This window comes from Littorina saxatilis, linkage group LG13 (assembly GCF_037325665.1).
Source record: "Littorina saxatilis isolate snail1 linkage group LG13, US_GU_Lsax_2.0, whole genome shotgun sequence".
Taxonomy (NCBI): Eukaryota; Metazoa; Mollusca; class Gastropoda; order Littorinimorpha; family Littorinidae; genus Littorina; species Littorina saxatilis.
In genome coordinates this window covers 16,887,838-16,903,377 of record NC_090257.1, presented here as the reverse complement: position 1 = coordinate 16,903,377, position 15,540 = coordinate 16,887,838, and positions in this window count along the sequence as shown.

The window sequence follows — 15,540 nt, the reverse complement described above, 5'->3', positions numbered from 1 at the left end:
ATATTTAGTCAAAACTTGACTAAATATAAACAAGTCGCGTAAGGCGAAAATACAATATTTAGTCAAGTAGCTGTCGAACTCACAGAATGAAACTGAACGCAATGCCATTTTTCAGCAAGACAGGCCTACTCGTAGCATCGTCAGTCCACCGCTCATGGCAAAGGCAGTGAAATTGACAAGAAGAGCGGGGTAGTTGCGCTAAGAAGGATAGCACGCTTTTCTGTACCTCTCTTTGTTTTAACTTTCTGAGCGTGTTTTTAATCCAAACATATCATATCTATATGTTTTTGGAATCAGGAACCGACAAGGAATAAGATGAAAGTGTTTTTCAATTGATTTGGACAATTTAATTTTGATAATAATTTTTATATATTTAATTTTCAGAGCTTGTTTTTAATCCGAATATAACATATGTATATGTTTTTGGAATCAGCAAATGATGGAGAATAAGATAAACGTAAATTTGGATCGTTTTATACATTTTTATTTTTTTTTACAATTTTCAGATTTTTAATGACCAAAGTCATTAATTAATTTTTAAGCCACCAAGCTGAAATGCAATACCGAAGTCCGGGCTTCGTCGAAGATTACTTGACCAAAATTTCAACCAATTTGGTTGAAAAATGAGGGCGTGACAGTGCCGCCTCAACTTTCACGAAAAGCCGGATATGACGTCATCAAAGACATTTATCAAAAAAATGAAAAAAACGTTCGGGGATTTCATACCCAGGAACTCTCATGTCAAATTTCATAAAGATCGGTCCAGTAGTTTAGTCTGAATCGCTCTACACACACACACAGACACACACACACGCACACACGCACACACGCACATACACCACGACCCTCGTTTCGATTCCCCCTCGATGTTAAAATATTTAGTCAAAACTTGACTAAATATAAAAAACGTCTGGGGATATCATACCCAGGAACACTCCCATGTAAAATTTCATGAAGATCGGTCTAGTAGTTTTCTCTAAATCGCTCTACACACACACACACACACACACACACACCACACCCTCGTCTCGATTCCCCCCTCTACGTTAAAACATTTAGTCAGAACTTGACTAAATGTAAAATGAGAGAGAGATAGCGCGCGTGTGTGTGTGTGTGTGTGTGTGTGTGTGTGTGTGTGTGTGTGTGTATAGAGCGATTCAGAGTAAACGACTAGACCGATCTTTATTAAATTTTTCATGAGAGTTCCTGGGTATGATATCCCCAGACGTTTTTTTTTCTCATTAATTTTTTTCGATATATGTCTTCGATGACGTCATATCCGGCTTTTTGTAAAAGTTGAGGCGGCACTGTCACACCCTCATTTTTCAATCAAATTGAATGAAATATTTGTAAAGCAATCTTCGACGAATGCCGGACTTCGGTATTGCATTTCAGCTTGGTGGCTCAAAAATTAATTAATGACTTTGGTCATTAAAAATCTAAAAATTGTAATTAAAAAAAGTTTTTATAAAACGATCCAAATTTACGTTCATCTTATTCTTCATCAATTTCTGATTCCAAAAACATATACATATGTTATATTCGGATTAAAAACAAGCTGTGAAAATTAAAAATATAAAATTTATGATCAAAATTAAATTTCCGAAATCGATTTAAAAACAATTTCATCTTATTTCTTGTCGGTTCCTGATTCCAAAAACATAAAGATATGTTATGTTTGGATTAAAAACACGCTCAGAAAGTTAAAACGAAGAGAGGTACAGAAAAGCGTGCTATGCAGCACAGCGAAACCACTACTGCGCAAAACAGGCTCGTCAGTTGCACTGCGTTTTGCACGAGCGGCGGACTACGGTCATTGTGAACAAATGCAGTGCGTTCAGTTTCATTCTGTGAGTTTCAAAGCTTGACTAAATGTAGTAATTTCGCCTTACGCGACTTGTTTCTCTTGCTCTCACTCCTGGTTTGTGTGTGTATATATGTATGTGTGTGCGTGTGTTTCAGTGTGTGTGTGTGTGTGTGTGACTCTCTATCTCTCTCTCTCTTGCTCACTCGCTCGCTCACTCACTCTGTCTCTCTGTCTCTGTCTCTCTCTCTCTGTCTGTCTGTCTCTCTCTCTCTCTCTCTCTCTCTCTCTCTCTCTCTCTCTCTCTCTCTCTCTCTCTCTTTCTCTTATGTTATGTTCGTTTGTATGTATGTTTTTGTTTGTTTGTTTAGTCTGTTAATCGTTTGTTTATTCGGTTGTTTGCTTGTTATTACTTCTTTGATTCATATTCTAACATTTTTTAAACGTATTGGCATTAGATTAAACCCTCCCATGGGCGAGGGCTGGATGTAAAAAAAACACCTGTTTGCTCATGCCATTACCCTCGTTAATAAAGAATTTGTCTTTGTCTTGTCTTGTCTTGTCTTGTCTCTCTCTCTCTCTCTCTCTCTCTCTCTCTCTCTCTCTCTCTCTCTCTCTCTCTCTCTCTCTCTCTCTCTCTCTCTCTCTCTCTGTACATTTCAATGTTCTGTTATGCATTATGTATTCGTGTAGGTAATGTTGTAGTTTTTAATACTGTATGATTGTGATTGATGGTTGTCCTTTTATTGTCTCTATTTTTATGTCTTAGTTTAGCAGGGACAGATTGTAAGAAGTCAGCCTAAAATCTCCATCCTTGAGTAATACTAATAAAGTTCGTTCGTTCGTTCGTTCGTTCTCTCTCTCTCTCTCTCTCTCTCTCTCTCTCTCTCTCTCTCTCTCTCTCTCTAAAGGAATATTTTGTTGTTCCTTTCACTTTGCCAGAGATTTGTAATTTTCGGAAGAAAGTCTCTGCATGATTTTCAGTTGTTTCTTTCGGATTTTGATCTTTTTAGAAAAAAAGGGCTTTGGTTTTGAAAATTTGTAAAACAGTGTTATTGCATATATTTTTAAATAGAAATATTGACACAAGGTATAACCGAGGATATTGAAACCTTTTCTTCTCTCCCAAATTCTTTTATGAAATGAGAGGGGGGGGAGAGAGAGAGAGAGGGGGGGGGGGGGGATTGACAGACAGACAGAGAAAGCGCGAGAAAGCGGAAGAGAGAGACAGTTAACAGAGAGAGAGAGATGGAGGGTGCTTTTTATGGTTGGTTGGTTTTAGTTCTTAATGCACTGTTTTTGACAATAGTTTTTATTCGGCAAAAGGCAAATTCAATTACCGCTCTCTCTCTTTCTCTTTCTCTCTCTCTCTCTCTCTCTCTCTCTCTCTCTCTCTCTCTCTCTCTCTCTCTCTCTCTCTCTCTCTCTCTGTGTGACTGAAGAACAATAATTGACAAACACAGAATAATTATTGGAAACTGCACAATCAGACAGTACATTTCTTCTTTACGAAAAATCATGAAGGAAAAAAAGGGGTCATAATACTTGTTACAATATGTTATCTTCTATGTGTCACTTAAAATCAAAATAAATTTTGACTCTTGAATTAAAGGTCTTGCTTAAAAAAGGGACCTGTCATCTTTCATCAGATTATAAAATATAATGAATTAAAAATTGTCTGACCAACGAAATATCTCATAAATCAATGTGTTTAACAGATTGTGTGTATGTCTATTTATTTATTTATTTATCTCTTCTCCATCCTTAATCACTGTTCACACCCACCCATCCCTTCTCTCCCCTAGTCTGACCACGATGATCACGTACCCCATCCCCCCTTCCGCGGGTCCCCCCTTCCGCGGCCCACACCTCACTGTGCCCACCTCACCTCCCCATTCACCACACACACACACACACACACACACACACACTGCCCACTGCAGCGTTCAAGCATTGCTCAAGTAACAATTGTGTTGGGACGTAATGGTACGGGGACGTAATGGGATTCCTTTATGGGACGTATCGAGATGCAATTTTCTTGGGACCTATCGACACGCAATTTTGTTGGGACGCAATGGTACGGGACGCAATGGCACTGGGACCCAATGGTATTGGGACCCAATGGGATTGCTTAATGGGACGCAATGAGACGGCATTTTTTTGGGACGCAATGGTACTGGGACACAATGGTACTGGGACGTATTGGCATGACCCCTCTCATACCAGCGGCATTTGTTCAGAAAGGAATGTCAAAAAGATGACGAAACCGTGACCCAATTTGTTGTGCGATTGCGTAAGCTTGCCCAGACCTCATTTAGGAACCTACGCTAATTATGATGACGCGAGCTTCCATTCAAATTAACTTAGGCAACGATGGTTCGATGACGTCATCCAATAGACATATCACAGAAGGAAATGTACAAAGGCTGAACGTAGCCCATTTTAGCTCGACTTATTAGACAGATAGGCTTGAGGAGAATGATAGTAACAAAGTTATTACCAGAATGCAGACTTCAATGATCATGAGAACGCACAATTTATTGTTTTCTGATGGTTATAACCGGAATTTGCTTTCGATAATACCGGGGGCAGACAACTCCCGTAAACTCTTCGAGGCTTACTTCCCTTCTTTGTTCTTAGTTTCATGGCTGACGAACAGCTGTTACTTACGTTCACATGCAGCTATCGAGCGGACGTCAGCCTGCCGTCACTTATCCAAAATTAAATGTTTCTCCGCTAAATTCAAGTGGCATTGTTATTTTGATGGAGACAAACAACTGAAGCAGATTTGTCTGAAGAGCGGCATATGACATGGCCGAAGAGCAAAATGGTAAATCTCTGTGTATCGTTGTTCTCTCGTTGAATTTTAAGTCAAATAAAATTATGCTTGTAGTAATAGTTTGAGACTGGCGAATAATCGCCTCGAGGCCTATATAAGTTGCCAATTGTTTGGTTTCGTACATACTGTTTGAGTTTAGTCACGGCCGTTGTCCATTTTAGGTCTTGATGCCGTTATGATTTTCTGCTGTACTCAGCAAAACCATTGGCTCTTTCTCTCTCTCGCTCGCTCTCTGTGTGTTGGTGAGAGTGTGGGTATGTTTGTATGTGTGCATGTATGTGTAAGTGTGTGTGTGTGTGCGTGTGTGTGTGTGAGAGAGAGAGACACTTGACGCTTTGACACTTTATTGTCAGTAGCTAATAAAAGCCTTATAGACAAGGTAAAATAACAATTTCTGCATCATTCATAGAAGGGGTAAAAGGACAAATTTACAAAACATTAATAAACAGAAAAACATAGCAAACTAGTTTATGAGTACGAACAAACAAACACACCGACATGAAAGCCATAGGTAAACAAAAATATCTAAGACTAAGGGTAAAAAGCAAGGTATAGTATGCGTTTCAGTTACTTCAAATTTTCTTTTTCAACACATAACGACATATTCACAATCAATGCCACAGAAAGACAAATGATGTCAGTGTTCTACACTAAGATGGTCATACACATGGTGACTTAATTTATTGTTCTGTAATTGTAAAGCAAACAGTGAAACAAAAACCCCGATTTTTCAGATGAATAGATGTATTTATTATCTCACAGCATTTGATGTGTCATTCTCAATAAGTCATGCTGATATTGTTAGCTCATATTTTCACTTTGTTTTATTGATTTTAGCCTGACAGTGATAACAACAAGGGTCCCAGCATTTAACACATCACCTAGAAGCAGTCCTGATTGGTTAAATCTAGCCGAATAGTGCACGGAAATGGTAGTAAACAATCATATCATTATACGTTATTTGCATTTTTGACCAAAATGTGACATTGTCATATTTTGGTCAAAAATACAAATAACATTCATGTATCGATCGATTCTGTTTACTTTAGAATTCCTTTTAAATTTTATGACTGAATGCACACAAACATGCACTATCTGGTAGTCTTGGCTGGCCGCCTATAAATATGAAGTTTTGTCAGCCTCTGACATCACATGGCTCAAAGAAGTTAAATCCAGTGGTCAATCGATACACATTAAAATAAAATAACAATATTGTCCAATCTTATTATATAAAACGGCAATATCTAATCAAATATTGATATGCTCATTAAAGTTATTGTCACTCACAACGATCCTTGTTCTCTAAACAACAACTTACAGAAAACACGAAGAACAATAAAAATGTAATGGCAATACATGTAACAAACCATCTATACATATAAATAAAAGAGAGTGTCTGTCTGTCTGTGTGTGTGTGTGTCTGTCTGTCTGTCTGTGGTCGCCATACCTCAGAGATGGCAAAAGATAAGCACAAGATATTTTGCATGCACACTGCCCTGGACCCACAAATGTGCACCTGGGTTTTAGTTTCTCCAGACATTGTTTCCTTCCTCGGATAATTACCCTCCCCATCGGATAATTACCCTCCCCATCTATCAATACAGTCTATATAGTGCAAGGGAGGTAAGTCATGGTTTGTCACCCACGGAAGGGAGGTAACTCTCATCAAACCAGTATACCGTGTCATTCTCAAGGGTTACCCGCCCCCCCCCCCCCCCCCCCCCACACACACACACACTAACCCTGCCCCCTGCTCCCTCTCCCTGCCTTCCAGGTCATCGCGAATAATGTTTACGAAACGATCGCCTCAGTGAAAGATCACGAGAATTTACAGATTTCTCTCCCCTGTTCAAAAAGGTATGACGCGCTCATTCATGAGGTATGCGTGCTTTGATCAGACGGTAACTACAGTGGGTGTGAGAAGGGGTAAACAAATCACGAAGAACACGTTGAACCAAATAGAAACTTGCCTTGCCTATACATATGAGCTCACACTGTCATTTTTCTTATCCACATTGGAATAAGATTCGAGAGGTTTCTGAGAGAGGGAAGAGCAGAAACCAGAGCAGAAACCAGGGCCCCACCCCTGGAAAAAGCATGTACCTTGCTTTGAGTGTTTTTTAAAAAAAAAATTTTTTTTTTTTTAAATAAATTTTGTGTGTGTCTCTAACAAAATTTCATTCAATGTGAAATCCGATGAGAAAAAGGTACCCCCCCCCCCCCCACCTTCGCTGATTTGCCCCCCCCCCCAAAAAGGAGGAACCCCCCCCCCCCCCCCTTACAACTCATTTGGTCCGGCCCTGGAAACACCCGGGCGAAGCCGGGCCTGACTGCTAGTATTAAATAAAAACAAAACATGCTCCAAACAAAAAATTCAAAAAAATTAAATAAAGACATGCATAATAAATTTCTTTTGTGGTCAACATCATAGGAATATTTTTAAATTTTGCATTTATATATTATAGACCCCATCACAAATAAATTTCCTTCAGCTTTTTAATGACAATTTCATGTATTTTTAAACAATTCTAATTCATTGATATTAGTTGCAAAGATCAATAACTGGTAGGACATGAGAAGGACAGACGCAGGGAAACATTTTTGTAAACCGACACACTACATGTACTAGTCTAGATGGATCCAGCTAATTCATCTTTTTCCAGTTTCAGGTCTGTCTCCATTCAGTAATGGACCGTGACGGTGTGACACTGTATCAATTGTATGGACCGTGACATTGTATCAATTGTATGGACCGTGACAGTGTGACACTGTATCAATTGTCGTGAATGTTACGCTCCGTTAATTACTTCGATTCGATGCAATTGAGTCTGGAGGTAAAAGTTGCCAGATGCAGATAGCATGTTGAGAAAAACATTGAAGCACGAAAGTGTTTCTACCATCGCCATGACGAAAGTGACGAGATTTTCTGAAGCTTTCTTGAGCTAACATTTATAATTTATTTGTGTTTTCTCTCATTAAATTAAATAGCTAACCAAATTTCCTAAAGTCGTGAGGCTTAGGAACAAATGTACAATATTGCTCAATATCATGTAAAGATTATTGTACATTTTGTACATGCAACAAAATGCCTGTACAGATTACTCAGCTGGAGCACTTGGTGAACAGTGACGTCACCATTCAATTGTGGTCTAGTCCGTGTATACATTTAGTGTATTTGGCTATGTGTTTTTTTGTTTCTTGGTTGATGTAATTCATTACGTGTGCACATTTATTGTATTTGGCTATGTGCAATTTTCTTTCTTGGTTGATGTAATTCATTACGTGTAAACGTTTTTGAAAGCGGTTTTGTTGGTTACAGTTACTAGCATTATTGATTTAACTCAGGATTTCTTGCAATGACAATTACTGATTTTGTTCAGTGTCAAGTTACACTTGATAGATGTGTGTGTACTTGTGCCTGTGAAAGTGTGTGCTTGTATCTGCATGTGGTTTGCTGTGAGGAGTGTTTTTTTCTTCAACTGATGTTGGACATTGTAAATGTGACCCTCCACCACGAAATGAGTCGCATGTCACCTTTGCATGATTTTCATATTTTTACATTTTCCTAAAGAGTTTTTTATGCTCTATCCAGTGGTGAAAACCGTTTAAGAAAAGAGCGAAAACTGTGTGAGTTATAAGCCTGTGACTAAGGTGACCCTCACACTGTTACCAGACAATCCCCGGACTTATATTAAGCCTAGCGCAGAACCGCGCGAGGTGACATGCGACTCATTTCGTGGTGGAGGGTCACAAATGTTTTCTGTATGATTACCGAGAAAGCAGCCAAAAATGTAATACAATTATCTTTTTCAAATAATATCATACTGGTACTAAAACTTGATCATTTTAAGTGCAAACGGTGCCTAGGACCCTATTTCAGATATGTTGTACTGTTGCTGATCTGTTTAATGTGCACTCTTTTATAAGAGAGTTATAGATTTATCCTCCATACGTGAGACACTCGTGAGATAATAATCGTTCAAATCACACTTGTGTATATCATGTAAATGAGGTCATGTCAAGCAAGTCTGGCATGGACCTGTGTTTCCACTGCTTATCATGCCAAAGTCACCGAGACAAACGTCATTATAGAAGAAAAAAAACTACGCTCGCTAATTACCCTAGGTGAATTTTTAGAACTAAGACGTTGCGCCACACTTTCAGAGTGACGTTTCTTTGCTTTGACGTAATAGATTGCACGAGGCTTTAGAAGAGACTGAGGTTCCAAAACAAGCGTCTTCAATTTAGCTCCCGACTGCAGGACATTTTTAGTAAAATACACATAAGTACAGTATGTAGCGGATCAACAGAATACTACATGGCTTGCTGTTTTGTACCAGATATACACTATTTGCTTTTTCAAATAGTGAAAAGCTCGCTTTCGCTCGCAGTTCAATATTTTAAAAAAACAACTCGTGTAAATCTGGTACAACACAGCAAACCATGTAGTATTCTCTATGTACAAGACGTCTACCTGTACATGTACCTATGGCGTCTCAAGTACGTTCTGGATTATTGTACCACACGCAGAAGACAATATCTTTGCAGAGTCACTATAATAAAAGAAAACCCGTCCAAACTTAAATCTGATATTTCTCACTGCTCTGGTTTGTTTATAAGCAACACATAAGACACACCAATGTGCTTGAAAGAGACACTGAATTAAGAATTATTTTTTTGAAAATAGAACGATTCCCTCTGACTCATTCATGTGTGGAAATGTCTTCTCTCTTCTTGCTAACAAATCCATCCTTATTTACACTGAAATCCACAAATGCTTACCCTACGCCCCCTACCAGGGTTGTGATCGCTACTTTTTAAAAAGTAGCCGCTACTTCTCCGCTACTTTAGTAAAATTTGTAGCCGCTACATTTCCGCTACTTTTTTACACAAAGTAGCCGCTACTTTGCCGCTACTTTTCAAAAAGTAGCCGCTACTTTTTCCGCTACTTTTAACTCCACACAAGCAGTAAACACAGAACAAGAAATCAAAGTCAGAATACATTTTATTTACAAAAATCTTCACTAAAAAACAAAAGTTAAAACGATCACGCAGAGCAGATTGTTTATCACATCTTTCACACCTTTCACACCTTTCCGCCATTGTATTTGATGAGGACTTTGGCCTCAAAATTACTGTCTGTTACTCTGCCCCTGTTAGGGGTCAGGATCAGTCCTGCGGCGCTGAACAGCCGTTCAACCGCAGCAGAGCTGGGCAGAGTTGTGTTACTCCGCAGGAAAAGGCTCTTCATCTTGGTGTTGGTGTGAAGAGAGTGCAGTGATGGCTGAACAGGCTCTCTGATGTACGTTTGCACAAGGGATGAGGGGGTGGCTTCTTCAAACACAAAAAAATCGCAATCCTTTTCTGGGCTGATCGATCGATCATTGAGTAGGCCTATCGCGATTCAAAACAATGTAACTTCCGGTGTAACTTCCGGTGAGTATTCGCCGAAAACACTCGTTAGCAGCTCATAAATCTGTGACCACGCGATCAACACAAATGTCCCTAAAAGATTACACATGTAGCAGAATTTGTAGCGCAAAATCGCTATTCGCTACAAAAAAATAAGTAGCGCCGCTACTATTTCGCTACTTTTACAACTTTCGAAAAAAAAAGTAGTTTACCGCTATTCGCTACTTTTTTTTGTAGCGGCGCTACATTTTGTAGCGGAAAGTTCCGCTACATCACAACCCTGCCCCCTACATATTAGTTTCCTATGCTTATACTGTACAGACTGAGAACATGTACATTCAAACGTATTCATCTTCAGCTCAACCCCTCTCTGGAATCCATTTTACACAACATGTTCAACTTGGAAAACCATGACTTAAAAACTTCATATTATGACGTTACACATACAGGGAGCATCAAGGCTACATGTTGTAGGATCTAAATCTCTGGAATAACATTTTATATTTTGATTCAATGGAAACAATTAAGATTGTTTAAACAAAACATGCAAAAAGCAAGTGTCAAAACAGTTTCAACAGTTGGACTTGTCCAACTTGAACTAGTGAACTCTGCCGGTGAGGGAAGGAATAATACCTTCTTATGCGCTTTTTCTTCCACTAAAGTCAAGGAAACCACATGCTGGACTAGGGACAGCTTCTTCGACCTGCACTTCATGATCGCAGCATACGTCATTCCCAGGATAGGTGGTAGCTTGTCAAAAAGGGTCCCGTTGTGTTGTTTGTCAACAGGAACAGTGTATGCTAGCAAGATGTCTAAAAGCATGGAACTATGAGACATCATTTCATCCATGATCAGGTCCCAGGAAAATCCCTTCACATCAGCATACTCTGTTTTGGACAGTAAACTTACACCCTGTCTGCAGAACTGGGGGGAGTCTTCCCTAACTTCTTGCATAAAACCACCCCACAGCGCTCTCCTCATTGAACCAATCTGTAGCAGTTGTTTGGCAAGGCCTGACACGGATCTACTTTTCAGGGCTGTATTCAGCAGAGACTGGTCTCCCTCTGTGAGCAGATCTGTGAAAGTATTGTCAGTTTTCTGCGTATAGGTGTGAATCTTCTCTGCAGCAGTGGAAGGGTCCCTGGCCTTGCTGCCAACCTTGACTTGACTGAGATGAATTTTGGCAGTCTTCTGGTGGGTTGGGCTAAAAAGACACACACACAAAAACCACACAAACAAAAGCTATGGATTACTTGAAAATAATTTGAAAAGAATTACATTGATTTTTGGCTCACGTAAGTGTAGCCTATGCGATCGTAACTTTGTCTGTGCGTGCGTGCGTGCGTGCGTGCGTATGTGCGTGCGTGCGTGTGTATGTCTGTGGTAGAAACTCTAACATTTGAAGACGTCACATTACATTGACGTCACATTATGATGTAAGAGGGTTAGACGTCACGCGAAGGAAGTACTGAAAGTCTCGGTCATTATAATTTTGAGCGGGCCGAGACTAGTTGGCAGTCGTGTCCCTGTAAGTAGGCTACATGCAGACAGACAGATCTAGATCTAGTGTCTCGCTTTCTTGCACAGTTTCACCTATGCTCTTTATGTGTGTGTGTGTGTGTGTGTGTGTGTGTGTGTGTGTGTGTGTGTGTGTGTGTGTGTGTGCCACACTGCAAACAGTCATGAAAATCATCAGCACAGGCAAATGGCATGCACTCAAAGAACTCGCAGATCCTGAGGCAAACTTGGAAGACTTGATACGTTTTCGCAACGTTAAAGATGATCTCTGCGTCAATGCCGAACACAATGTCATTCTAAAAGGTACGCAGCTCGTGATTCCCGCCTCTTTGCGAAAACGGGTCGTTCAAGTGGCCCATGAAGGGCACCAGGGTATAACGAAAACGAAATCGTTCATACGCAGCAAAGTCTGGTTTCCAGGCATGGACAAAGCAGTAGAACTGGAAGTCGAGAGTTGCATTCCGTGTCAGGCCAACACAAATCGTAGTCAGAAAGAACCCATGAACATGTCCGACCTTCCAAGAGGCCCTTGGCTTGAATTGTCTCTTGATTTCTGTGGCCCTCTGCCAAGCGGCGATTACATACTTGTGCTGGTCGATGAATACTCACGTTATCCAATCGCAGAAATCATTCGCAGCACCACTTCAGCGGATTGCGTGATTCCAATAGTTGACAAAGCCTTTGCCATGTTCGGGTACCCGGAGGTGATCAAAACGGACAACGGGCCCCCATTCCAAAGCCACCAATGGAGGTCATTCATGAAAAGATCGGGCGTCAAACACCGCAGAGTCACGCCACTTTGGCCAGAAGCTTTTAACAAGCCACTAGAGAAAGCCATCCGTGCGGCACACGCACAACACAAAAATTGGCGATTAGAGCTCACTTCGTTTATTCGCACATACAGGGCGACACCGCACCCTTCGACACTGTTTACACCCTTCAGGCTCTTACTGGGACGCGACCCGAAAACCAAACTTCCAGAGCCACCAATATATGCACATCCCCAAAACAGAGCAACTGAAGAGCTTGCCCGAAAGCATGACGCTTGCGCAAAACAGAAGATGAAGCTCTATGCAGACAAACGAAATCACGCCAAACGTGCTGAAATCGCCATTGGTGATTTTGTTCTAGCAAAGCAAAGGAAAAGGAACAAACTCACACCGCCGTTCAAACCGACTCCCATGGTGGTCACTGCCACAAACGGTTCCACGATAACTGCTCAGTCCTGACAGGGACAGCCAGTCACACTCACCCGCAACAGCTCATATTTCAAAAAGCTAAAGCATGCGCCACCAGATCGCCATCAGTCTGCTGATGACGTAGATGAACCTCCCTTAGACGTTCAAGAAAGTATTGTCCCTCAGAACACTGTCCCAGATACTGGCGTGAAAGAGGCATGCGGTCAAGCAACATCGTCAACACAACCATGTTCTCTCACGCAATCACAGACACAAACAGCATGCGGTCCATCAGCATCGTCAACACAACCATGTTCTCTCACGCAACCACAGACACAAACATCTCCTATCACCTCACAGACTGTCAGTATTGCCCCCTATATGACCTCATATCCAAGGCGGTCAACCCGTCAAAAGAAATCCCCAACTCGTTTCAAAGACTATGTGACTGATTTTTGAGATTCAAACGCTATCACATCAGAAGTTAACTAAAAAAATTCCCCCCCCCCCCCATTTTTTTCCCCCTTCTTTTTAGCTGATTATGCATTAAGTAATGCACTCAGATGTGCGTACACAATATTTGTTTTTGTTTTATTGTCAACGAACAGCGTTGACGTGGTACTGTATAAGCGCATTATCAATGCCAGATTATTGATTTTCTATCTTCCATGCCAACTGTTGTTTTGGTTGTTGGTTTTTACATTTAGTCAAGTTATGACTAAATGTTTTAACATAGAGGGGGGAATCGAGACGAGGGTCGTGGTGTATGTGTGTGTGTGTGTGTGTGCGTGCGTGCGTGTAGAGCGATTCAGACCAAACTACTGGACAGATCTTTATGAAATTTGACATGAGAGTTCCTGGGTATGATATCCCCATACGTTTTTTTCATTTTTTTTTTTATAAATGTCTTTGATGACGTCATATCCGGCTTTTCGTGAAAGTTGAGGCGGCACTGTCACGCCCTCATTTTTCAACCAAATTAGTTGAAATTTTGGTCAGGTAATGTTCGACGAAGCCCGGACTTCGGTATTGCATTTCAGCGTGGTGGCTTAAAAATTAATTAATGACTTTGGTCATTAAAAATCTGAAAAATATTTTTTTTATAAAACGATCCAAATTTACGTTTATCTTATTCTCCATCATTTTCTGATTCCAAAAACATATAAATATGTTATATTCGGATTAAAAACAAGCTCTAAAAATTAAATATATAAAAATTATTATCAAAATTAAATTTTCGAAATCAATTTAAAAACACTTTCATCTTATTCCTTGTCGGTTCCTGATTCCAAAAACATATAGATATGATATGTTTGGATTAAAAACACGCTCAGAAAGTTAAAACGAAGAGAGGTACAGAAAAGCGTGCTATCCTTCCCAGCGCAACTACTACCCCGCTCTTCTTGTCAATTTCACTGCCTATGCCGTGAGCGGTGGACTGACGATGCTACGAGTATACGGTCTTGCTGCGTTGCATTGCGTTCAGTTTCATTCTGTGAGTTCGACAGCTACTTGACTAAATGTTGTATTTTCGCCTTACGCGACTTGTTTTATGATGTTTTTGCCTACAAAGATTGTCGACTCAGTATTGCATTGGTAGACTACATTATCAGCATTTTGGTTGTATTTGTTTCTCTTGTTCCTACAAACTGTTGTACTTCTGTGCGCTTGGGGAGAGAAAATGAGAGTAAATTGATAAGCGATGCGAAAATGTTTTAATCATTGTTTTGACTTTTGTGCTTCAGAAGTTTTTGTTTATTTCTTCGGAATGTTATGTTTTGTTCTGATGTTCTTGTTTTATTCCTGGAAGAAAGGAAGAGATGTAATATTGTTCCACCACGATTGGTTCTGGTGTATCACGTGGTTCATGAATATTAAATCAGTTGGAGACTAATGACGGAATCCGTGTGCATGTTGGAAGGCTGCGAGCGAAAGCACATAGTGATAGTTCCACTCATACAGACACTCTAGCATTCAAAGACACTACAGTAACAAGTCGCGTAAGGCGAAATTACTACATTTAGTCAAGCTGTGGAACTCACAGAATGAAACTGAACGTAGTCCGCCGCTAGTGCAAAAGGCAGTGAAAGTGACGAGCCTGTTTGGCGCGGTAGCGGTTGCGCTGTGCTTCATAGCACGCTTTACTGTACCTCTCTTCGTTTTAACTTTCTGAGCGTGTTTTTAATCCAAACATATCATATCTATATGTTTTTGGAATCAGGAACCGACAAGAAATAAGATGAAATAGTTTTAAAACGATTTCGGAAATTTAATTCTGATCATAATTTTTATATTTTTAATTTTCAGAGCTTGTTTTTAATCCAAATATAACATATTTATATGTTTTTGGAATCAGAAAATGATGAATAATAAGATGAACGTAAATTTGGATCGTTTTATAAAAATACTATTTTTTTTTACAATTTTCAGATTTTTAATGACCAAAGTCCTTAATTAATTTTTAAGCCTCCAAACTGAAATGCAATACCGAAGTCCGGCTTTCGTCGAAGATTGCTTGTCCAAAATGTCAATCAATTTCATTGAAAAATGAGGGTGTGACAGTGCCGCCTCAACTTTTACAAAAATCCGGATATGACGTCATCAAAGACATTTATCGAAAAAAAGAAAAAGAAGTCCGGGGATATCATTCCCAGGAACTATCATGTCAAATTTCATAAAGATCGGTCCAGTAGTTTAGTCTGAATCGCTCTACACACACACACACACACACACACAGACAGACACACACACACACACTTACACACACATACACCATGACCCTCGTCTCG